We start from the raw sequence: 23,955 nt of genomic DNA on the forward strand, positions 1-23,955 counted from the left end.
TCTGAGTTATCACGACTTCAATGATACAATTTACTTGTAGAACATACTGAGATTTCTCTACTCAGTGGAGAATTGTTTTGTTTTTTTTTTTCCATCTATTAATCCACAAGCTAAGGCTTTAGCTGCAATAAATGTGAAATGTCACAGCCTTTCTTCACAAGCATCTTGTCTGAGTACAATACCATAAAGGCTTTGAAACACAGGCAAGGGGATGGCATTCTAATTTTGGCTCTGTAAATAGCCATATGATCTTTGAAAGTGAAATAACCACACACCCATTTCTTTGGGGAACATTTACTGTTCTCTGCACCTGCTCACTACCTCTGAAATCGAGATGTCCACTGTTTGTCAAAGGACAGACATGAAAACAAAGGCAAGGAATATAGTGAATGAGGTGGCTCCTGAGAAAATACATGCAGAAGCTTTGAGAGTAACCATACCCAGGCAGGAGAGTTGGAGACTCCAAGGCTGAGGTCACCTGGAAAACCCTGTTCATATAGAAGTGTCAAGTGCTCAGGGAATTGTAAGGGTACAGTAGTCAAGCACATGTCATTTTGTTTGTGGCAACTTATCTTTGGAGAAGCCATCCTTATCTGTTCCATGTGATTCCCATGGTTTGTCTGGAGCTGTGTTTGCCTTGTCTACAGTATGGTTAGGTGAGTCATCCAAAATGACCCTTAATAGTGACTTATCCAGTTGGACCATGCAAATGAGTTAAGTAGAAGACTTCCGTGGAATTCACTTAAAAACACAGGGAGGAGAAGTACATCCCTTCTCTAGGATCAGTAGATTAAGAATTTGTGTTTGCCTGTGACAATAATCATATTTTCTGCCAATGAGGGGGAACTTGCCAGAGAATGACATATAATGGGATCATAGAACTCACATTTGGGGAGACATGTACAAGAGCTAGCCATCTCACTTGAAGACAGTATTTGTAATACTCCAGAGGCACAGAATTCTAGTGGACCTCCAATGAGTTCAGCAAGACTCAAAGAAAATACAAGATGAGCATGTTATAGCCACATCTGTGGCACAAAGAGAGGGAAGGATGATGAATGTTAGCAGCCTCAAATGATCACACTTTCTGTTCAAACTAGCACTTATTCCATAATCAGGGAATACTATCACTTCTTCAGCTTAATTAATTTCTGAATTAGTCATTTATGCCAAAAAATAATGACATGGGGTGGGGGTGGGGTCAGGAAAACACAGGTAGTCCATCACTCTTCTTCCTTACAAACTTTGCTCCCAAGTAAGGTCAAGGTGGACTCTCTTGGGAGAGTATGTGCATATTGAGAAGCAAGATTAAAGCCACCATGTTAGTTTCATACAAAATTCAACTGCTGTAGTAAGAACACATGTATATATGAGCTACTTAAACAGCTAAATGTGTCTTTATAATTAGCATGGGCTTTTGTTTACTTGAGTGGACACTTTGAAGTCTTTTAAAATGAGTGCTTTCTCCTGGGAATCAAAATAGTCTCTTGAAAATTTTATTGACACTAATAATTAGCCTCCTAGGTTCTTTGTGTATTGACAATGAAAACGTTAATTGCCCTAATTTTTAAATTAATGAAGATTTAATTCTGATTTTATTGTACTCAACTTCTTAATGAATCAGAGAGAATATAACCATGCAGAAAGTCTAGTCTTTATGTGGAACATCTATTAGGAAGAAATTCTACTTGGAAAGCTTGTCTGCTCTATTACCCGATTCTTGCTGCTCCCTGGGAAGAAGAGGGCCTTCGCTTTCCACTGTGAGAAGCTTGTAAGCTTGTAAAGCCCACTACTGCCTCTTGATTTTGTGGCCACCAGTAAGTGCCATTTTCTGTTTATTCCCTGAATTCCTTTACATGAAGTGATAATATGACCAATGTGACAAAGGTCCAGCTGTTGTCATTCTGTGATGACCTACTAGGAAGCCTGCCTGTTTGTGAGAGAAGCTACATTATCATACCAGCCACCTTCTCTGATATGCTACTCAATGGTGTTATATTTGATGGTGTTAAGACATTGAGAAAATTTGCCTTGGGAGAATAGTAAAGCCTGAAGTGATCTTTATCAATTGAAGATGAAAGGTGATATGGATTCCCACTCACCGTACCTTCTTCTGGATCTCTGACTTTGTTCAGAAATCAGGAGAGGATGAAAAAGAAAGATGCATTTAGTTCAGGTCAACATTGTTACCCCAGTATTGTTGGCAAGGAAACTCTGGGCTAAGATCAGCAGAGTTGCCTCCCTTTCCAGTTTCCTTCATTCTCTTTTCGGATCTTCTGTGGCTCTGAAAGCTTACGTTTAGAGACCTCTCTTCAGTGTACCCAAGAATAAATATGAAGGAGAGGGGAGTAAAGGTCTATAACACACCATGAAGCAGATAACAGATGGGTGACACAGCCTGCTCTTCCAGGATGCTGGCATGCCATTTCCTGCCACATCCTTTCAGATGAATGGGGGAAATGCAATAGCAAATGGGCCCAGTGAAAGCCTTTAATCTCTTCCTACTTGGTCTTCATCTAGTGTGTAGATTCTGCACAGAGTTTATGCTGGAATAAGAGGTCCAAGATACCTCTTGGGTGAGCTCGTTGAGAAATTCTGAGTTTTATTTTCTAATTTTTTTATAATAAACAAATTTCCCAAGATTTTTTATAATAAACAATTCCTACCCTTAACCTTACTTTCCTGGGAGAAAATTGGCTATGAATGAATTAACTTATCCTATTGCTTTTGTTTGGTTTGTGTGTGGCTCTGGCTGGCCTGGTACTCATGAGCCTCTTGCCCCAGGCTCCCAAGTGTGGGGCTGACAGGTAAGCACCACCCAGGCTTCACTGTTTTCTAAAGACAGTATCAAAGGACCCAAAGAAATTACTTCAGAAGCATCCTTTCTTGTCAGATTAAGACAAATTCTCAAACAAAATTGCCTGGACTTAATCATATTGCTTCAAAAATTCACAAGCAACTTTTCTCTGGCAGAGATGACTTGGTAGACTAATGAGCTCCAGATAGCCTGGTGGCCAGCAAGCTCCAAGGACTCTGTCTAGCCCCACCTTGGGTTTCCTCTTTTAATGATGTCCAGAATAGATCCATTTATCTATTTTTAAACTTTCTAAACTTAGCAATAGAAAAACAGAGCAGTGAGCTAAAGCTATAGGCTACTTTATTACCCCAGTTATTAGCCTGACAAAAATAAGTGACTTTCCATTAAACAGCAGTGACAGAGGAGGCAGAAGGTCTCGAGGTCAATAACTCCTGTGATACAGATCCCCTAAATGTAGCATCTCTCCAGGGACTGTCGGAATGAACCACTGACAGGTTAATTGCTCTTATTCCCTCATTAAGCAAGCCTTGCTTCATTAGTAGCTTGCCACAATTGGACAACATTTTCAATGCTCTGAAGATCTACCCATTGATAATTAGTGAGCAACTGAAATGAAACCAGCCACTACTTGTTTGATGAGATTAATGAGATTAATTGAGTAATTATTGTCTAATCTAAAATAAAAAAGTAAGGAAATCCAGCTATGAATTCACTGTCAGTCTTTTCCTGGAAAAAAAAATCTCCTTAGAGACACATGAAAGCTTTCTGTTAAGAAGAATCCATGAGGCAAGCCTGGTCTACAGAGTGAGTTCCAGGACAGCTGTTTGGAAAAACCAAAAAAAAAAAAAGAAAAAAGAAGAAGAAGAAGAAGAAGAAGAAGAAGAAGAAGAAGAAGAAGAATCCATGAATCTGATCTGTTTATGAAGAATCCCAACATGGAGTTTAACATGGAATTTATAATTTATTTAGCTTTTAACTATTTTCAATAAAATATACTTTTTCATATATATACTTAACATCTGTATATATCATTTAAAAGACTAGCCATATGGATAGAGTTTGAGCAGGCATCTGACAAATGTTCCACACATATATAACCTTGTAAAAACTAATAGTTTCAGCAAAGTGTGCTTTGAAACTTTTGGCAAACATATCAGAACACTGTGTTTGGTTTAGTTTGACTTAATAGCTATGATTTTTAAAATTGTTCAACTGTTTTTTTTTTAGTACTGAGTTTAACAGACAAAAATTTACATCAAGCTTCCCTGAAAATTCTTTTTCGTGTATCGTACATAATTAAGCACTCATGTAGGTTTTTGAAGCTTCAAAATTGGTCACTATGGACGGCCTATGATTTCGTTGTACTTGAGCCTGTTTTTTTCTCGTCAAAGATGATTTCAACTATACAGCTCAAACTGTCAGTAAAAAAAGGATCCCAGCTGTCTTAGATATGATAGTCCTAGTGGAGACTTGATAGACTGTTCATAAAAACTCATTGTAAAAGGTCTGGATATTTGCTGACCCTTCTATCAGTGGGAAATAAGATCTCACCAACAGGGGCGTTGGCTCTCCATTAGTAGAGGAAAAGGGGAGCCTATCATTCTCTACCCAACTGGGCTGGCATTAGTGCCCAGGTCTAACCAATGTAAGAAGCTCTGGGAAAAGAGTTGAGAATTGGGTTGCTTAGCCCCCCTCCCGCTGACAGCTTGATGAAACTTTCCTCTGGGGAATTTACTCTATTCTACCTAATTCTGTAGGGTGAGGAAATGGTGACCTAGCAGGGGCACTTTTTCCTCAGTGTCAGGCAGTGCCCAGTCATGTGGACAGTACTGCACGGAATGTGTACCACCATTCTTGCAAGGGAAGAGTCCTATTCTTGAAAATCCAGGAGTTCTTTACAAAGTTTCATCAGTGGTAGAAGACTCAAACCCTGGATTATCTGACTGCACAACCAGGTCCATCGGTGGTGATTATGACATTTAGAATTTTGATGATCCAAGCAAATAACACCATTCTGAGAGAAGAGAAAGATCAGTTCAACCTGGGTTGTTGGGAGGAAAATTACCTCAGAGGGAAGCTGCACTGACCCTAGAATCCAGGGGATAACTTCTTCGTGAGAGCTAACCGTTGCTCTTGTATGGCAGAGCTGACGTTCCTACCATGAAAGCAGTATTGGATGGGAAAGGCAAGGCAACCCCACAGAGCAGAGGCGAGCTTGTATTAGCAGAGTCCACATCATTAAACCAAGCTCAAGATGGGTGAGGGAAGAGAAAACAATTGTACCTGGCAGGAAAATGCACACACTGGCCAACAGAGTGCTCTCAGTAAGTTGTTAATCCCTCCCAAGTTACTCCAGGCCTGTGTTTCAAAACACTGTGGAGCCAGAATCATTCTCTCCCCATAGTTAATTTGGGCCAACACAAGTATGGGAAAGCCCTCCAGCACTTAGCTGGAGGCAGCAATGCTACAGGACCCCCACAATAAACAATTGCTGTGCACTAAGATAACTTCTGGCCTCCAGCGCCTATAACTTCTCCATGGAAAGTCTGAATGTGTGTGGCCTCTAGACCTTCCGTCTGCTTGTGAAAGGAGCAGAATTTCTCACTTGGAAGTTCTTACTGAGAAGAGAGGTAAGTCACTGCAGCAGGTGGACTGCTGGCTTCCCTCTTCATGACCAGATACATCCAAAAATGCCTCTGCCTTCAATTTCATTTTTTTTTCTGGGTAAGTCTTAATTAAAGAGAAGGATTCTTTGATTAAAACAGAACAAAACAAAAATGTAACAACTTTGAAAGCCAGTGGATTAGAAGATCCCTTTAAGTCTCCTGTTCTGGGCATTTGTTAGCGGAGGAGAATGGAGAACTTGAGCAAGCAGTGTTCTAATGGGGAAAAGAAAGCAGAAAGCTTGATAAGATCTTTCAGCAAATGGTCGGGGCCAGCTGTGCCTGCATTCTTTGATTGGCCAGTGACCCCACTGGGTCACAGCTGTAGAAGGACCTGACGTCATTCATTCACATGCAGATGCAATCCAACTGGATTAGAGGCCAGGGCTGGAAAAGTCTCCCTCAGGCTTCAGGCCCCAGAGGATGATGTCCCTTTAGGCTTCCGTTTTCTAATTGCTGTTTTGTACAGGTTTGTTGTATGGTGTTAATATTTTTTTAAATGCTTTGAAATGCAAATGTGCTGCCAGTTATAGATTGTGTAGCCTAGCTCTAAATCTAAATCCTACTGTAGGAGAGATTCTTATAAGTATACCTTTGTTACAAAGAGCTCCAGGCAAACTAAAACCAAAACATTCAAAAAAAAAAAAAAAAAAAAAAAAAAAAAAAGCACAATGCAAGGGCCTAGAGTAATTCTCTCTTGGAGAGTGGAAAGTCTTTCCTGAAAGTAGATAATTACCTGCTTACGGCTTCATCTGTTTGTATTGTGTTTTCTTAAAGTGGTGGATGACCATATTACCTGTAGAAGTGCGTGCACAGCTGGGTTACCCTTTGCATAATTCATTTCCAGCAGAACATCTCAAGGGAGAATTTTCTGAAGAAAAAAAAATGCTACTTCAGAAAAGGATCAGGAAGTAGTCTTATAAACAGATACACAAAGAATCAAAGAAAAATTTATTTACCTACTGTATACTCTGTCCTGATGTTTTTTATTATAGTTCTCAGTACAAGGCATAAATGACCATAAAGTCCCTGTCTTAGGATTTTACTGCTATGAACAGACACCATGACCAAGTCAAGTCTTTTATGGGCTATGTTTAATTGGGACTGGCTTCCAGGTCCAGAGGTTTCAGTCCATTATCATGAAAGTGGGAACATGGTAGCATTTAGGTAGAGCTGAGAGTTCTACATCTTCATCTGAAGGATGCTAGTGGAAGACTGAACTCGAGTCTTCCACTAGCAGCTAGGGGTGAGGGTTTTAAGCCCATGCCCACAGTGACACACCTACTCCAACAAGGCCACACCTCCAAATAGTGCCACTCCCTGAGCCAAGCATATACAAACCATCACAGTACCCAAAGAGTGATCATACGTACTGTCTCTCGCTGCTCTTGATCATGACTGTGAAAGAGGAATTCTATAGGTAAGCCCTCAAGATTCAGAATCAGTGCTTTTAACTCTATTATTTTGTATTTAAAGAGAGAGTCTGACTATGTAGCCGTGGCTTGCCTAGAACTCATAGAGCTCTGCCTACATTTGCCTCTTGACTATTGGGAGAGTTGGTGTCTTTAAAGAGAACTTTACATATGGTTTTCTTGAGGACATGGGAGAGATGTGCAGCATAATAAGTTGTCCCATTTTAAAATCCTAATGGGATATATGAAATGACACATAGAAGGGATTGGAAACAACATATAATTTAGCATTTAGTGAATAGCAAAATAAGCTTCAAAGTAACGTTGGAGTGTCCACAGCCAAACCTGAGCTCCACTGTGGTACATTTTGAAGATACAGCCCCATGGTAGAGAACAGGCTAAAGTGACAGATCATATACTTATAAAGACGCTGGACCCTACAATTACCTTATCATATTCAGGTTCATCCTCAGCCCAAACTGAAATGCATGGGGAAGGTTGAGGGAGGGAGAGTGGCTAAGCTCTGAGTTTACGGAATGGCCACGAGTGCCTTTCACAACTCCTACATCTCCAAGCCAGATGTTAAGTGGAACCCATGACCTTTGCTGCAAAGCCAAGGACATCTCGTCTATCCTCTTGTCTTCAGATCTGTACAGACTCAAGTTCCTTTAGCTTATGGGCTAACAGTGACATGTCACCTAGCCGCATGTGAGGGATAGCTAGATCGTCCAAGGTTTTTCCCTCTTAAAGGGCTTCAATGTTTGACCTCTCAGACCCTAATGTTGACATGCTAAAGAATTGAGTAGGTGACTAATTTCTAATTGCTTATGAAGACTAAGAGCAGCATATATACCCCTCTACCTGGGCCATACATTCTGTCCCAGAGAACCTTGGAATAGGCTCAGGTCAGTAGCTGCACTTTCATGGGGGCAGGGAATCTATTCTGCAACCCTCCTTTCCTTCAGTCTCTGGAGAAGGGCAGCCCTTCTTTATAGCACAGCAAGCCCATGATGCTATATGAACAGCACCACAGCCTTTTCTACTTAAGTCTATTTGCTGTAAAAATAAAGCAGCTTGGGGAAGTGATTACAAATCCTAACAAAGGAAGAAAGCACATGTACAGACTTGGCTCTATTAGGAGGGCATGTTTCTCATTTAAACCTCAGCAAACACAACACTCTCTCTTGTTAAAGCAGGTATCCTTTTGATTCTCTGCCACTCTGGTCTCTGTCTTTGTCTGTCTCTCTGTCTGCCGCTCTCTCTTGCACACATACATTCTGTAAATGTTGCAGATGGTTGCAGTCCCTTCTCATCACAATCTTCTCTGAATCCACAGGAGACACTCTGGTATTCTCTTGGAAGGACATGATCCAGAAGGTTAAAATAAAATGGTCTTGACCTTCAGGAGAGAGGCTATGGTTGCCTCATACATTCTAGCTGTGGAATATATGTCCTGGACTCCTAAGATGTTGAATGGGCTGGAAATCACTAAGAGAAGTTGAGGATTGGGAACTCTAAATGAACATTGTGACTTCAGCAATATGTTTTAAGATTTATTTATGTGACATGATTCAGAAAAACTATACTTATGCTACTAATTGTATGGAAATATTTGTGTGGCTTAACAATTCAGTTGATTTGAGTTTAATGGAATACACACCCTTTTATCTTGGGGAACCTGCTTTCTCAGCAGGAGTATAGCTGAAATATAGTACCAAAAGTACTTGCCAGACAATGCTCAAACTTACAGCAGAGGATGCTAAATATAGAGTGTGTAGTGTGTGTGTGTGTGTGTGTGTGATGGCTAAATTTTTCTCTCAACACATTCCCAGTTGCCACAGGTAGATACATGCATATACAGACACACACTTACCTCTTGGGTTAATTTACCTCATTTAGATCTTGGCTTTTCACCATTTCTTGTTGCCACTGTTGGCTTGGTCCCTTGAACCTCTGTGAGTCCCATTAGCTGCATCCCCATAGCTTCCACCCAGCAGGACCATCTATTATTTTATCAGCTGCATTCAACTTTACAAAAAGATCTGTTTCAACGTGGGCTGATACTCCGTGTACTGATTTCAGACCAAACCCCGCTGCTCTCCCAGCTTTTTCTTTCCTTATGCCTGAATGCAGAACCCCAGAAAGCAGGAGATGAATGGAAATACAAGGAGTCTCTCAGCTCCAGGAAATGCAACAATTGCTTCACAAATTTCATTGGTATGGAGGTTGGGAAAAAACAGTGACAGTAGGCCCCTGGTGTGGAAATGTGAATGTATTGTAGCAAATGCCTTTTCTATGACATGGAAGCTGGACTGGGGATGCTGGGTGTGGCAGCATCTGTTCAACTGCTCCAGTGTCTGCCCCTCTCAGGACCTAGTAGGAGTGTGTTGAGAAGTTGAACTGTTTATTCCTGTTCTAATTCTTTATGCAGGGCTCAGAGGAGGATGCAGGGCTCAGAGGAGGGCACAGAGCTCTCTCTTCTCCATCTTTTATGTTTCATGTTTACATCCTGTCAGAGAGCAGGACGTTCTTGACTACATCATGCTTTTCAATTGATCAGTAGCTTTAAAATTAAATAAAAAATTAGCTAATTTTTTTGAGATAGATTATTATGCATCCCATGCTAGCTTCCGACTCCAATGATGCTCAAAGATGATCTTGAACTCCTAACCCCTCTGCCTCACCTCCCAAGTGTTGGGATTTACAGCTGTACACCACCATATCTAGTTTATTTGGTAGTAGTATACCTAGTTTGTGTGGTATTTATGTGGCTTTATGCATGCTAGGTACATACTGTAACAACTGAGCTATGTTCCTAGCCCTCAAATAATTTGAACAATTAAATGAAAAATCTCTATTCACTTATTCTTAGTTAACTGACTTAGTTAACTCTTGGCCAGAAGTTGTAATTGAATATTACAAGTCCTAGCAATTGGAGCTCACAGGCTAGATCTCAACCATATGCATTTTTAATTGTTTAAGTCTGCTTTGTTCTCTCTATCCCCCAGATGAGCCTAAGATGTAGGTTTCTGGGAAGGATTCTGGAATGAAAGTGGAGGAAGCTTAGCTGTCTTTTTTTCCCACCTTCTTCCATGTTCTAGGGCCCCTGAGTGGAGGGAAGTAGGGCTTATTCAGTCTCTTCTTCTAAGCCCATGTGGCATACTGCCTGCAGGGCTTGTTTGGAATGTAGGTATCTGCACTTCTTCATTTTAGTCATGAAACCTACGAACATTTAAAATGAATTAAGTACATTTGCTACTGTAGAATTTGTTAGGACTTGCCTTCAGCAGGTTTTGGTTCAATCTTGTACATTTTATGAAGGACAAACTTATTCTTGATCTGATTTTTCACTTTCCCCCCTTTCACTTTGTAGTCTTTAATTCACTTGTCATCAATTCAAAGCCATTTTTAAAATTTTCATTGATGTAAATGTCACAGGATGTAAAAATGTCAAGATCTTAAGCATGCATGCAGTTGAATGTTCTTACATATGTTTAAACACATATAACTATCATGCAGAACAAGAAACAGACATTTTCAGATTCCTAGTAAATTCTGACATTCTTATTATCATAGTTACAACTATTCTGGCCTTCATTAGCTATTCCATTTTGTTTGATTTTGAGTTCTTGTGGGTGGAGTCATACAGCATGTATTCATTTATATCTAGCTTCTTTTGTCTAATAGAATTCTGAGATTCATCAATTGTTTTTGTTTGGTTTTTTTTTTTTTTTGCAAATATACCGAAATTTATTTAGTATGTTATGTATCTATTCAATCTAAGGAAAATGTTTGAGAAAAACTATAGCCAAAATGGAGTTCATTGAAAAATTCAACATAAAATGAAGAAAGAAAAGGGGACTAGAAAGATGACTCAATTGCCAAGTGCTTGTCATTCAAGCATAAAGATGTAAGTTTGGGGGGGGGGAGGCTGGGCTTGGTAGTGTGTATACAGGTACTTGAAGTAAACCTTGCTGGCCAAAGTTTATGAACTGCATCTTCAATGAGAAAGCCTACCTCGGGGGGAAAAAAAGAGATGAAGCCACAAGACAAGAATACCTGCCGTGGGATAGTATCTTATATGCATAGCAGGGATACCACATGGTATGGCTTCCTAAACAAGTTCTGAATAATGGTACCACTAGTCAACATGCCTATATATATGCTGGAAATTTCACAGGGCGTCACTCCTTTGATGAAGAGCTTCAGATAACCAAATGTTGCTGAGAGAGGGAGATAGCCAGTTTTCTCTGAGAAAAAGCCCCCAGAGAAGTTTTTCAGTCCTGAGTGGTCATCCCTAAACACATGCACAAATGTGCAACACTAAACAAACTCAGAAGGGTGTGTGTATGTAACAATAATATTTATACAAGAGGTCATGGGTTTGAGAAGGAGCTAGGAAAACACAGGAACTGGAGTGAGGGGCAGAAATGAGGTAGAATTTTCCTGCATAAAATTCTCAAAAATTTAATGAAAAATATGAATAAATAAACTGCAAAATACTTGAAGTAGACAACCAACAATGATTTATGGCTTCTACTCACAGATGCATATATTTACACATACTTGCATGAACACACATGCACATATACCAAACATAAATATACAAATCATATGCATAAACATCTGATGTATGCAGTGCCAGGCGTAATCCAATGAATCTGGAATAGAAGACATGTATAGAAGTATTCTATAGTGATGTTGCTCAAACTTTACTGTACATGTGAGTCACCTGAGGATCTTTCAGTTTTAGTCTTTTAGCCTACTGTAGATGGCCCCATACCATGGCAGGTGGCCCAGGGCTGTATAATAAAGCTGGCTAGGTATGAGTCCAAGAGGGCAAGGCAGAGAATGAGCCAGCAAATAGTGCTCCTCCTTGGCTCCTGCCCTGACTTCCTTCATTGACGAATTGTTATCTGGAAGGATAAGTCTTTTGTTCCAAATTATCTTGGCCAGAAAGTTTTATGTTTTCAACAGGAGTGAACCAAACATAACTCAACATGCCAAGGATGTTTGGAGGATAGTTGCATACCTTTTAACTTTGATATCAGAATCCGATGATTTGATCACCACTATTCCAGTGTGTTATTTACATTTCCCTATTCATTTACTTTCATCAACATATTTCAGACCTTCTAAGTTATCAAGTTGCTGTTTTGAGTCCTTTTTTGAGTCTCAACAATTTCCATTTCCACTTTTACATGTAAAGTATACATTTTCTTATGAGGTTTAGCTTATATAGTCAACGATGGATAGTCATAATGTAGTTCTCTGCTTTCATTTCTCTAGGAAAAACCTTCACCTCACCTTCATTCTTAAAGAACAGTTTTGTTGGGTATAGTACTTGGGTTGTCAGAATTTTTCTTCTTTTTTCCAGCACCTAGGATCTATCATCTCATTGTCTTATAGTCTTTACGATCTCTTCTGAGGAATCTGTTGATAGTCATATGGTTCTCTCTGTGTGTTTTCCTCTATTTCTTTGCCTGTCTTTCTGTGTCTGTCTTCTGTCTCTCTCCCTCTGCTCTCAACTCTCTCCACTTTCAGAGTCCCAAAATATATGTATCATTCTAGTGAATGGTGTCCAGCAAAACTTTCAGTCTTTCTTTTTCTTTTAAAACCATCTTGGGCTTAATATTTACCAATAGTCTGGTTTTTAATTCCCTTAACCTTTTTCCTGTTTGATTTTGTCAGCTATTGAATACCTCTACAAGTTTTTTTTCCATTTCCTTTATTGCATTCTTTGGTTAAATGATTTCAGTTCAACACTTTTAAAGTTTTCTGTCTCATTGCTTAAATGTTCACTTTGTCTCTGACCTCAGTGCACTTCTATGAATTCTGCATCAGGTAAGTTATTTACTTCTGGTTCATTAGAGTTATTTCCTAGGGATGTATCTTATACTTTTATGGAACATTCTTGACTGATTTTTCATTTTGTTTATTCTCTGTATTGCATTTCTGTTTTAAACAACCATTACTCTTAGTCCACATGGACTCTTTGGTATTAGAAAGATGTCACCTATCAGTTGTGAGGAATCTATTAAACATTTCCACAAGTTCCACACATTTTACTTGTCATTACTGACTCCTAGGCCTCTAGAGTATACTCTATCACATTTGTGTTCTTATAAGTAAGACTGACACTATTCCTCAGGCAACCTCCATATAAGTAGGATCACTGAATTTATGGAGTATGTTTTTAACTGTCCTAAGTAGAAGCTGTGAACTGGGGCTTTCACCCAATCACTTAAATGAGCTCAGGGGTAGAATCATTATGGTGATTGCTAGCCTGCTCCATCATCTCCACCTTCAATTAGTTGTGGCAGTTACACATGCCATGTCCTGTAAGTACTCCAAGACAAGCTTAGGTAGAAGTTAGATCTCAGGCAGACCTTGGAGAAGTTGGAACATTGGGCATATAGTAGGTTTTGTTCTTTTTTGTCTTAGTTAGGTATTCATTGCTGATAAAACATCATGACCAAAACAAATTATAGATGGAAGAGTTTATTTTGGTCCTATGGTTCCAACATGGCTGGGAAGCATTGCAACAAACACTGGGCATGGTAGCAGGGAAAAGTGAGAGCTCACATCTTGAGCTGCAAACAGAGAGAGCACACACACTCTCTCTCTTTAAATTTTCAAATTCTGTCCCAAGTGAGGTATTCTTCAAGCAAGGCCACATCTCCCAAACACAGCCACCAACTGAGGATTAAGCATTACAAATGCTAGAGACTGTATAGAACTGCCAAATTCTACTCCCTGGCTCCCATAGTCTTTTGGCCATATCACAATATATTTGATCAGCTTCAGAAACCCTCATAGACTTTCAGTCTCCATACTTTTTAAAAATCTAAAGCCCAATGTCAATTTCTGAGACTCATGGTAATCTCTTAATTGTAACTCCTTGGAATGTTGAATATAGACCTAATCCAAAAAGGAAGAGTGGGGGGGGGGACAAAGAAGAGAAAACAATGGACCAAAGAAAGATTAGAGCTTAGTAAAGCAAATACCAATTTTTCTAGCTTCATGTCCATTACCAAAGTGTTTATGTGGCTCTGCCCTTCCAGATCTTTGCCTGTGATGTATGTTTTTCTTCTTGCGCTGGTTCTACCCCTGTGTACATATCTTCTTGGCATATATCTCAGGGTTCTGGCAACTCCAATACCTTGGTGTCTACAACACAACTTAGGCTTTGTGAGCTTCACGCAACATCTCTGAGGGCCTCTAGCTAGGGAGTACCTGCCATATGCCTGGCCTCCGTTGCTCACTTGAACCTCGGAGGGAAATTCCACGACCTATTTACTCTTTCGTTCTTCATTGCCTGTTCTAGAATGGCCACAGAAGGGACAGTGTTGTGACCTCCCCCAGCTTCAAGCAGGCTGAACCAGACCTTGTCCTTGCTACAAACAGCTAGCCCACCTAGGCTGGAGTCTTCTGCCTTAGGTGAGGTTTACAGTTCAGCCAAGTCTGCAACTTTCCTATAGTAGTCATGCCCTGCTGAGCTGCTTCACCTGCCTTCCAGACAAAACAACAAGACGCTAATGAGGCCACAAGATCCTGGCATAGTGGGGGATGGGTCTCCTCCCTATATATTCTCAGACTCTAAAATACATATTGGACCTTGATCGGAATGTTTTGACTTCGTCTCATTATTTTTCTCGCTGTCTGATTTCCCCTATTCCCAGGCCCCTGCCTTTCTTTCAGGAACCCGGTTTGTGTAGCTGCTGGCCAGCTACACAGTGTGACAGTGCTTCTCCCCCACAACCCCCCAGAAAAGAGCCAGCAGGGTGTGGGTCTTCTCAAATTCTGATGATTACTGTAGGCCTAAGGTTCATTTGTATAATGATATATATATTACTTTATGTTCTTCTTTCAGGGAATGTACTCCCTGCCAAGGTTAGTAACTCCATGATAATCAGAAACAGCATGATTCCAGGAAGTGAGAATGTCTCTTGTGTTCCTCTTCAAAAATGCCCTTCAGGCTGTGGGAAAGAATTCTGAAAACATGAGTTCAAGAATTATATAAATCAGTGTAAGAACTGTTCTTTGCAGGATTTCTCAACTATGTAAAGTATAAGGAAGCAACATGAATTATATGAGAGGTTTCCACAGACTTGAAAGAACAGAGGCTGTAGCAACGAATTGTTTAAAAGTTCACTCTATGTTCCCAGTGGGTGCATGTGAGTCTCTGTACCCATCCAAGAGCTCTGGATTCATGAATGAAAAATGCACCTTTTATATTTATTATACCTTAACTAGCTTAATGGTTGGACACTTCCAAACATCCCCATGGTTAGCATATACTCCCCTCTCCTCCTGTATTCCCACCCCTATCCCACCCTTCTCTCCCTGCTTACCAACCCACCCATTCCTGATTCCCTGTCCTGGCATTCCCCTACACTAGGACATTGAGCCTTCGTAAGGCCAAAGGCCTCTCTTCCCACTGATGCCCAACAAGGCCATCCTCTGCTACATATGTGGCTGGAGCCATGGGTCCCTCCATGTGTACTCCTTGGTTGGTGGTTTAGTTCCAGGGATCTCTGGGGGGTACTGGTTGTTTCATATTTTTGTTCCTCCTGCTCTCTGTCTTTCAAGCTGTATATGTAGTAGTCTTTTTCTTCCCTACTAGCTCTTTTTTTATTATAGACTTACACAGTAGTGATTACTATAATAATTAAAACTATGTGACAGAGTCAAAATAAGGCTGTCTTGAAATCTTCTCTACCCATTACATTTATTTATTTTTTTAGGTTTATTTCATTTTATGCCAATAAGTGTTTTCCTGCATACATGTATGTACAGCTTGTATGTTCCTGTTGGAATCCCTAGAACTGGGGTTGCAGATGTTTGTGAACCACCATGTAGATATTGGGAATTGAACCCAAGACCTCTGCAACAGCAATAAATGCTTTTTTCCACTGGGCCATCTCTTTAGCTTAGTCTATTGCTTTTTTTTTTTTAAAGGGAGTCTCTTTACCCAGTCCTGTTATCCTGGAACTCACTATGTAGACCAGATGTTAATCCTAAGATTTGCTGGAGAAAAAACATGCCTGCCATTTTGAGCCAAACTTGAAGCAAGCTTTATTAAACATTACAAAAGATGGACTTCAGTCAGGACGACTCTCTGGAATTTTCCAGATGAGCAGCTTTGAGACACATGTTGTAAGGCTCTTTATGGACAAAACTCATAGGTTATTATACTTCTCCCATGAGGCTTTGTTTTCCAAGCACTACAACTTCCAGCATCTCAGGAGGTTACCTGGTCCTTCAGGAGATGGAACTTATAACTACAACTCTCAGCATTTTAATAAGTTACCTGGTCAATGGTCAGGTGAGGCTTACAGGTTAATTTTGGATTTTACACAAACTGGCCTTAAACTCACAGAAATCTGCCTGCCATTGCCTTGAATGTTAGAATTAAATGTGTGCACCATAATGCCTGGTTCTATTAATCTTAAATTTAGTCTCAGGTAAGTTCTTAGGTCAGGGATAGAAATCAGATACTTCCCCCCCCCTTTGGTCAAAAATATCACAGAAACAGTCTCTTGCCAAGTTGCAAATATTGTTCTCCTGTGAAATTGTTTGCTCTGGTCTTTTAGTCTGTACAGCTCTCCACACTACTGTGTTTCAAGTTCCATATGTGAGAGAGTAGAGTAAAGAAACAGCCTACATGACTACTCCATGATGTGGTTAAGGCTTTTCTTGTGGAGAGAGAGAGAGAGAGAGAGAGAGAGAGAGAGAGAGAGAGAGAGAGAGAGAGAGAGAGAGAGAGAGAGAGAGAATCAGACTGGGCATGGCCAGGGTTATCTGCAAGAGAAGGAAGATACCCAGAGAGAGAGAGAACAGAAAGAGTATAGTGAGAGTAAAAGGAGCCTGGTGTGAAGAACCTTGATATTTGTAAGGAGAGAGACCTGGTGTCTGGGAGGAGGGAAGCCTGAAGAGGTGAGGAAGGCCAGGTCTCGAGGGTAGATCTTGTAATGCCTAACAGGTACTTCTGATATGGAGGGAGCTAGGAGGCTGGCATCTGCTTTGATGTGCAACTGCAGGCATATGTCAGAGAGACTATTTGTCCCTTCTGCCAGAGTTAAGAAAAATGACCCTTTTTGGCAAGTTGAAACTGATTTCAGAAGTTCCTGAGGACTGCTGGCTTTTACCTAACTACCAGAAATCTTAGTGGATTGAGCTCATTTCTGGATATATGAACTGCCTTTTGGAGTTTGGGGAGTTGGAATTTCCTTTGGACCTCACAATAGGATTGCTCACTACAGTGTTCAAATGCTTTTATTTCAAAGGCTTCCACATTCCTCCAACGAACAAGATAGTCAGGCCTGACACAACAATAGTCACTCCTTGTACCAAGATGACTATAGAAGGAAGAGTTTTTCATGGACTTAAAGACAAAAGTCTGTCACCATCAAGGTGGGGAAGCATGGCAGCAGGCAAGTAGGGCAGAAGGAACATCTAAGAGCTCGCACCTCGAACTGCAAACATCAGTCAAAGCAAGTAAACTGAAAATTGTGCCAAGTCTTTAAGCTCTCAAAACACACCTCCAGTGATATATTTGTTCTAACAAGAACACACCCCCTAAGCTTCCCAAACAGGATCATCAACCGGAGACCGACTAAATGGCCAATAATATTTCATTCAAACCACTCTCCTTTCCACGAAGAACATAGAAGCTAGGAGGCTTTATTTATTTTTTTTTTTAACTATTCACATGGTACTGTGATCTGGTAGGGATTCAGTCATGAAGGTACTTCATATTTCCCTATTGGCTTTCATGTGGATTGGTTTCTCACAAAGGATCTATCTATGAATCATTGCTGACATTTTGCATAAGAGGGAGGGCAATGAGCATCCACAGTTTTATATCTTGCTCATTAGTCCGAGTATAAGCCCATTTATGTTGGACAGTTGACTGATAAAAAAAGGTACATACAGCCTTAATTGGCTCAGGAGATTGGCTAAGTTTCAGGTAAATAAGGAATTGTCTATCTTTTTGAACTATGGAAAATACAGGTTTTTTTTTTTTTATGCTATAGAATGTATCTGGGATGCATAAGATAAAACTGATATTGAGGACCACAGAACAGAGAGCAGGAAAAAGCTGGCTCATGATCCACCATTGTTTAGATTATCTTAAGCTGTTTCTACCATTGGTGTTCTAGTTGTATGAGGTCATTAGCCAGGGTGGGTGGGTATCAAAGAGGTTTGTGTAGTGAGGAATATATATATATATATATATATATATATATATATATATATATATATATATATATATATATGGAGTCAAGCATCCAGGGATACAGATTTATTTAGCTAGAGGTAATGGCTGAAAATGTAGGCAATTTTGTAGGAAATCCAGGGGAAATGAAGCTGGAAACATCTGATGCTAGTACCTCTACTTAATAATTGCAATGTCTTATGCAAGTCACATAAGCTCTTTTTGCATCAGCTGACTAATATGTAAACAGTTAAGTTCTATTATTTATCAAAAAAGGCTTCAGTTACATAGGGGTTATATACATTGCTCCCTAACCATAAAAATGGTACTGACTAGACTTAGTTATCATGGGAAAGACTTTTTAGAGCTACTCTTCTTATCTTTAAATTTCATAGTGAAACTTTGCAGAAGCGCTAATTAGGATTGCTTTCTATATTCCTCAGATTCAAGTCTTCCTCTCAGCCCACTACAGTCACCATTTAGATCTCGTCTCAAGGTCATCCGCGACTACTCCATCACCAAATGCAATTGGCTCCTCTGGGTTCTCATCAATTTCTCCCAATGGTACCAGACTTACCAGTAAACCCTTTGTTCCTTCGTAACACTTTTTTTCCCCCTTGGCTCTTGGAAAACCTTTCCTAGAACTCCCACTGCCTTTCTTTATTGCCCCTTTGATGGTTTTTCTTGCTAAGGTTGTGAATGTGGGGATATCCCAAAACATAGTGGTACCCATCTTTTTTCCCTTCTATCACCTCCCTATGGGACAATTCAGATCCAAACCTTTACTTGATCTTGCTCTGATTTTGCAGCTGTGGCTAAGTCTTCAGCCCTTCTCTAGTGTTCTGCAGCAAGCTTCCCTACTGACCACTCCATCTAGTTGACTGTTAGCATCTTAATCTAAGTATCACAGAAAGCCATCCTTCTTTTATACATAATAGCTACTGCATTCATGTCTGTGGTGCAACTCTGGTCATTCTCCTCCTCACCAACCACACCTTAATCCATTTTCCACACAACAGCTAGAGTGGTGGCCTTCATACATTAGGATTTGGAAGATATCTCTTCAGTGCCTAGCATATTTCAGTGGCTTCCTACAGTTCTGAGGATAAAGTCCAAATTTGCATCAGGGACAAGACTGGTTTCCCATCTAGTGTTCCTTAAGCTTCAACTTTTTTATCCTGCCTGCCCCTACCTTCCAGTGCCTGTGGTACCCTTCTATGGGCCAGGCTCAGGGCTGTTGTATTTGCTCTCCATCTAGAAACATAGTTCTAGTAGCTGGTTTTCTCTCATTTAATTTATTTAGCCTCCATCTACAATGCTGTACTTCTGAGAGACTTTCCCTAAAAGTCCCAATGGCGCTGTCCCATTATTTGCTTCAGATTTCTCACAGTGCTTATTACTCAATGAAGCATCTTCTTATTCACCTAGTTTCCTCTCTAGATGCAAAGTGTGGTAGAGCAGCAGCACAAACTGTACTATTAATCACTCTACTCCCCGCATGGAGAAGAGGGCTTTGTACCTGGGGTGGTTCTTAAAGGCTGTTTTTCTTCTAAAGAAGAATGAACGAACCGGTAATGGTAGTAGTATTTATAATTAACTAACATATCTAACTTTTTGTTGTGGCCTTTTACTTACATTGCTTTGTGTTGTTCCTATGATAACTTGAGACAAATATTATTTTTACATTCATGTACAGATGAACTAAATATATTATTTTGTCCTTTCACCCTACATGCCAAAGGGGAAAGAACTGAATTTTTGAAGTCTCTATAGGAGAAAAGAGTTGAGGAACGTTAGTGAAATTGTTTAATAGGCTGAGCTAACCATCTGTGAATTTCTGCTTTTTGTTCTCAATCAAATGTTAGAAATTGAACTACACGTGTTTCCATCCCAAACACTACAAACCATTCAGACAAAATGTTCTCTATTATCCTGGGTCCAGATGCAAGAGGTCCATGGTAGTCAATGCTCTGTAATTAAATGAGATTTCAGGCCAAGCTTCTAATCCCATGAGACACAGAATGCGCAGCTGTACTAATAACTCGGCTGATTATATGGAAGGCCAGCCGAGTCCTTATTCCTTTATGTATATGCACACATACACATGCGCACATGCGTTCCCGTTTATGTTTTTAAAGCCAACAACAATTGAAACACACGGTTCTCATTCTATCTTTAAATATGGGAAATAATATTAGATTAAGTTAATGTAATCACTAACATCATGTTCTGTAAATTGAAAACTAATGCGGCTTTGTCCCCCAGACTGCTGGAGAAACCAGTATTTGCAGAACACCCAGATCTATACTTTTCAATGATAAAAATATATGTAGCCCACTTAGAACAAGGTGTATGAGTTATGATTTTATCGTGTTTGATTTATAGGCTTCCTTAGTCCTTATTAAATTTAAGATTTTACGATTGTGGAAAGGCCTTAAAGAAAACATATTCTGTGGTTAAAGATGCATCCCACATGTGCTGGCTTGGCAATTTAAAAGGCAGGAACACTCCTCCGTGTGCCTCCATGGCAAGGCCAACACTCTAATCAGAGGGCTGAGGTTAGGAGGGCTGGAGTAGAAGGTACCAGCATTTTGAATACATGCTGAGAGCAATGCTAATTTTTTTCAAGTCTGATGTTAATGTCAAAATCTAATCCAGGACATAAAACCAATACAGAAAAGCTTTGAAGCATTATGTAAATGTTTGTCTTTTACCTATTTTTTTTTTTGAAGTATTTCAACCCAGGACCTTACACATTTTGAATACTCCTAGCTTGTGTCATGACAAGGTCTTCTCTGATAATATATTCAGAATAGCAATGCCCAAGCCTATCAAGAGCTGGACCGAACCTTATAGATGTGCAGCTAGAGAAGGATGGTGCAGAGGCAGACACTCTCACCCTAGAATTCGAGGTCATATTCCTGTGGACAACTTTGTCTTCAGCACTTTGGTCACCCTCAAGCATCCATGTTCTGGCTCTGACACCACTGAAGGATGGAAACACTCCTTCAACTTGTTCAAGCATGCCCGAACCCCCAGGAATCTTCATTGGGGTCTAGGCCCTGTCTACTTGGGGAATGTTTCTGGGGGCTCTAAGGGATGGTCTCTGCATACTTCTGCAACTTTGTATCTGTTCTATCAATGATTATGTTCTGTTCTACCTTCTATACTACAGAGACAGGGACAGGCAGATTCATTCTCTATTTTTTTTGTCTTCTCTCTTATTGTAAGTTGTTCTTGGTTCTTCCTTCTTCCCCACCCACTTTACTGCAATTGCCAGACCTTGTTGAGCCTCTCTTCTCAGTGTCTTTTGAAACCATTGTTTCTTTATGTTCCAACAGTCTTCTATGAGTCCAGGTCTTGCTAATTGAATTATTTTTGTCACTCAAGTCTTGTCCCACCATCTCCTAACTTATCTGGTCCTTACTCTTCAGCCAGAATTATGGTTACAATGCTGATAACCACATTCCTTGGCCAACCCTTCAGGGCCTTCTCCTTTCTAAGCCCCTTAGCATGGCTCACTGTGTTCTGTGAGCATCTTCCCCCTTCTATCCATACTTGCCTCGTGATTTACACACCAGACGTCACTCCTGCTCCCTTCTTCATGGAAGAAAGCCCTCTTGGGGCTTTGTCTATGCTTCCTAGTACACGGCCTGGACCTTCTCCAGCCTCCTGATACTGTGTTCAGCTTAGATATCATATTGGCCTGGATATCTTCCTCTCTCCATCTCATCTGGTCCTTCTCTCCCTTCAAATTTTGTCCTTTTCTCATACAGTCATTAGCCATTGTTATAACTAATACCCTCCCCACAGTCTTCTTTCCATTCTGAGATTAGAAACTCCTCAAGAATAAAGACTATTTTTATCTCTTCTCTTTATATCCTTATTACCTAGTTTCATGCCTGACATAGCGAAGGTCATCTAACAGTCACTGGATAAACCTTTATTTTTGTGTCTTGATAACATCTTGACTCAGTGCCTTGCACATAGAAGATGTCCAATACCATTTCAATGAGTCTGACTCAACTGACACATTGTTCAAATTGTTGAATAGGAAGCCAAGGTCTTTAATTCGAGAATAACACAGTTGGCTGGTTTATTTTCTGAAAATAGATTTGACTGGCTGGTCCGTGACATTTGACCATGAAGATGATAGAATAAACAGATCGTATTATGGTTGTTATTATCATTTTTGATGTAGAACCTCTATGGGGCAATTTCATCTATTTAATGCCTCCAAATTGTCTGCTAACGAGTTTGTCAAGAATAAAAGTGACCATATGATAATTATATTAATAGCAACTGTTAACATGCCGCTTACATTCTTTATGTTGCTAGTAATTTATGCCTCATAGTGGAGTTATGAAGAAGCTATTGTGCTTCCAGTTCTCTTATGCAGTAGATAAGGCAAAAGGAGGTTAACTAAGGCTCAAAGTCACGAAACTGGAGAATTTGGCAGAGCTAGAATCCCAACCTCCATGGACTTTCTTTGGATTCCTCTTGTTTCCCTGAGACTCTGCTATGGAGATTGTGAGTTTCTGGGTTACACAAGAGCCTGGGAAGTCTTGGGAGGGCAGCGTGTGTAGCTCTACAGAAACAAGGTCAGCCTCCTGTCATACCTGCTGGACTTGATTTTAATAAAGCACTGTGAGCAAGGCATGAGAGAAATGGGAGCAATTTGGAAATAAATTACTTCCATTATGCTGCAGGATCTCCTATGTACTGTGGCATTTAGGAATTATTCACAGATGTATGTTTACAGTTAAAAAATCAACTATACTGTGCTCAATTATATGAGGGGAAAACTCTAGTAAACAGTTTATAATTGGATTGAAATTAAGATAAATTTAGGATAATGAAGGAAAATGTCTTAACAGCAAGATTTATAGACTGTGTGCAAAACTCCCATTGGAAGTGAAAGAAACCCAGTATTTTGAGATGCAAAATTTACATGCACATGAGGAAAATAGATTATGTGTTCAATCAATTTCCATGTAGTCATGAAATTCTTTTGAAATCACTTAGGGTATAGACGTGGGTTACTCAGGAGGCAGATATGAACGTTTGCTCTTATAATGTCCTAAGCTAATTGCTAAGAGAGATTTTAACTTCTAGGAAATTTAGCTAAAGGCTTCAGTAACTTACAGTCTACTTGATCAGTCTACTTGTAGTCAGTCAGATCTGTTAAGAGAATATTAGGGATGGGCATACTATGTTCATAAACTGAGAGAATTGGTTACATGTTTTTCTGGAAAGATAGTACACTTAGTAATGGAAGATATGGGCTCCCAGAAGTTTGGTCTTTTCAAAGAAGAGAGACATGGTTTGTTTTTCTCCTCATCTAATCCTAATCACCCATTTATGGAACATAATACATAAAACCTTAAACTAGACTGTTTTATTTTTTATTTATTTTGTCATATTCTTTAAAATTTATAAAATATTGTAACAATAAAAATGAGTATTATAAAAGTTGTTTGATATAAAACAATCAGTTGAACACTCTTATGTAGATGCTTGCCTACAGCAATACTGAAAATACATACATTTTTCTCAATAAAAATTTTAAATAACTCCAAACATATTAGATGTATATTTTTTTCAAAATTCTTTTTTTTATTAGATGGTTTCTTTATTTACAATATCTCCTTTCCCAGGTTCCCCTCCCAAAAAACAAAAAATAAAATAAAATAGAAAACAAAAACAAAAACTAAAACAAACCCCTGTTTCTTCCCCCCTCCCCCTGCTCACCACCTCACCCCCTCCTGCTTACTGGCCCTGGCATTCCCCTATACTGGGGCATAGAACCTTCACAGGGCCAAGAGCCTCTACTCCCTTTGA

The 23,955-nt window shown here is 39.8% G+C and overlaps 1 long non-coding RNA gene across 1 annotated transcript in view; it reads left to right on the forward strand.

The window, feature by feature from the left end:
* Positions 1-4,844: 4,844 nt before the first annotated feature.
* LOC116097988 overlaps positions 4,845-23,955 on the forward strand; it is a 46,637-nt gene continuing 27,526 nt past the window's right edge. The window contains exon 1 of the long non-coding RNA XR_004121643.1: positions 4,845-5,448. This is a non-coding gene — a long non-coding RNA (uncharacterized LOC116097988). The remainder of the gene's footprint in view (positions 5,449-23,955) is intronic.

This window comes from Mastomys coucha, unplaced genomic scaffold (assembly GCF_008632895.1).
Source record: "Mastomys coucha isolate ucsf_1 unplaced genomic scaffold, UCSF_Mcou_1 pScaffold20, whole genome shotgun sequence".
Lineage (NCBI taxonomy): Eukaryota > Metazoa > Chordata > Mammalia > Rodentia > Muridae > Mastomys > Mastomys coucha.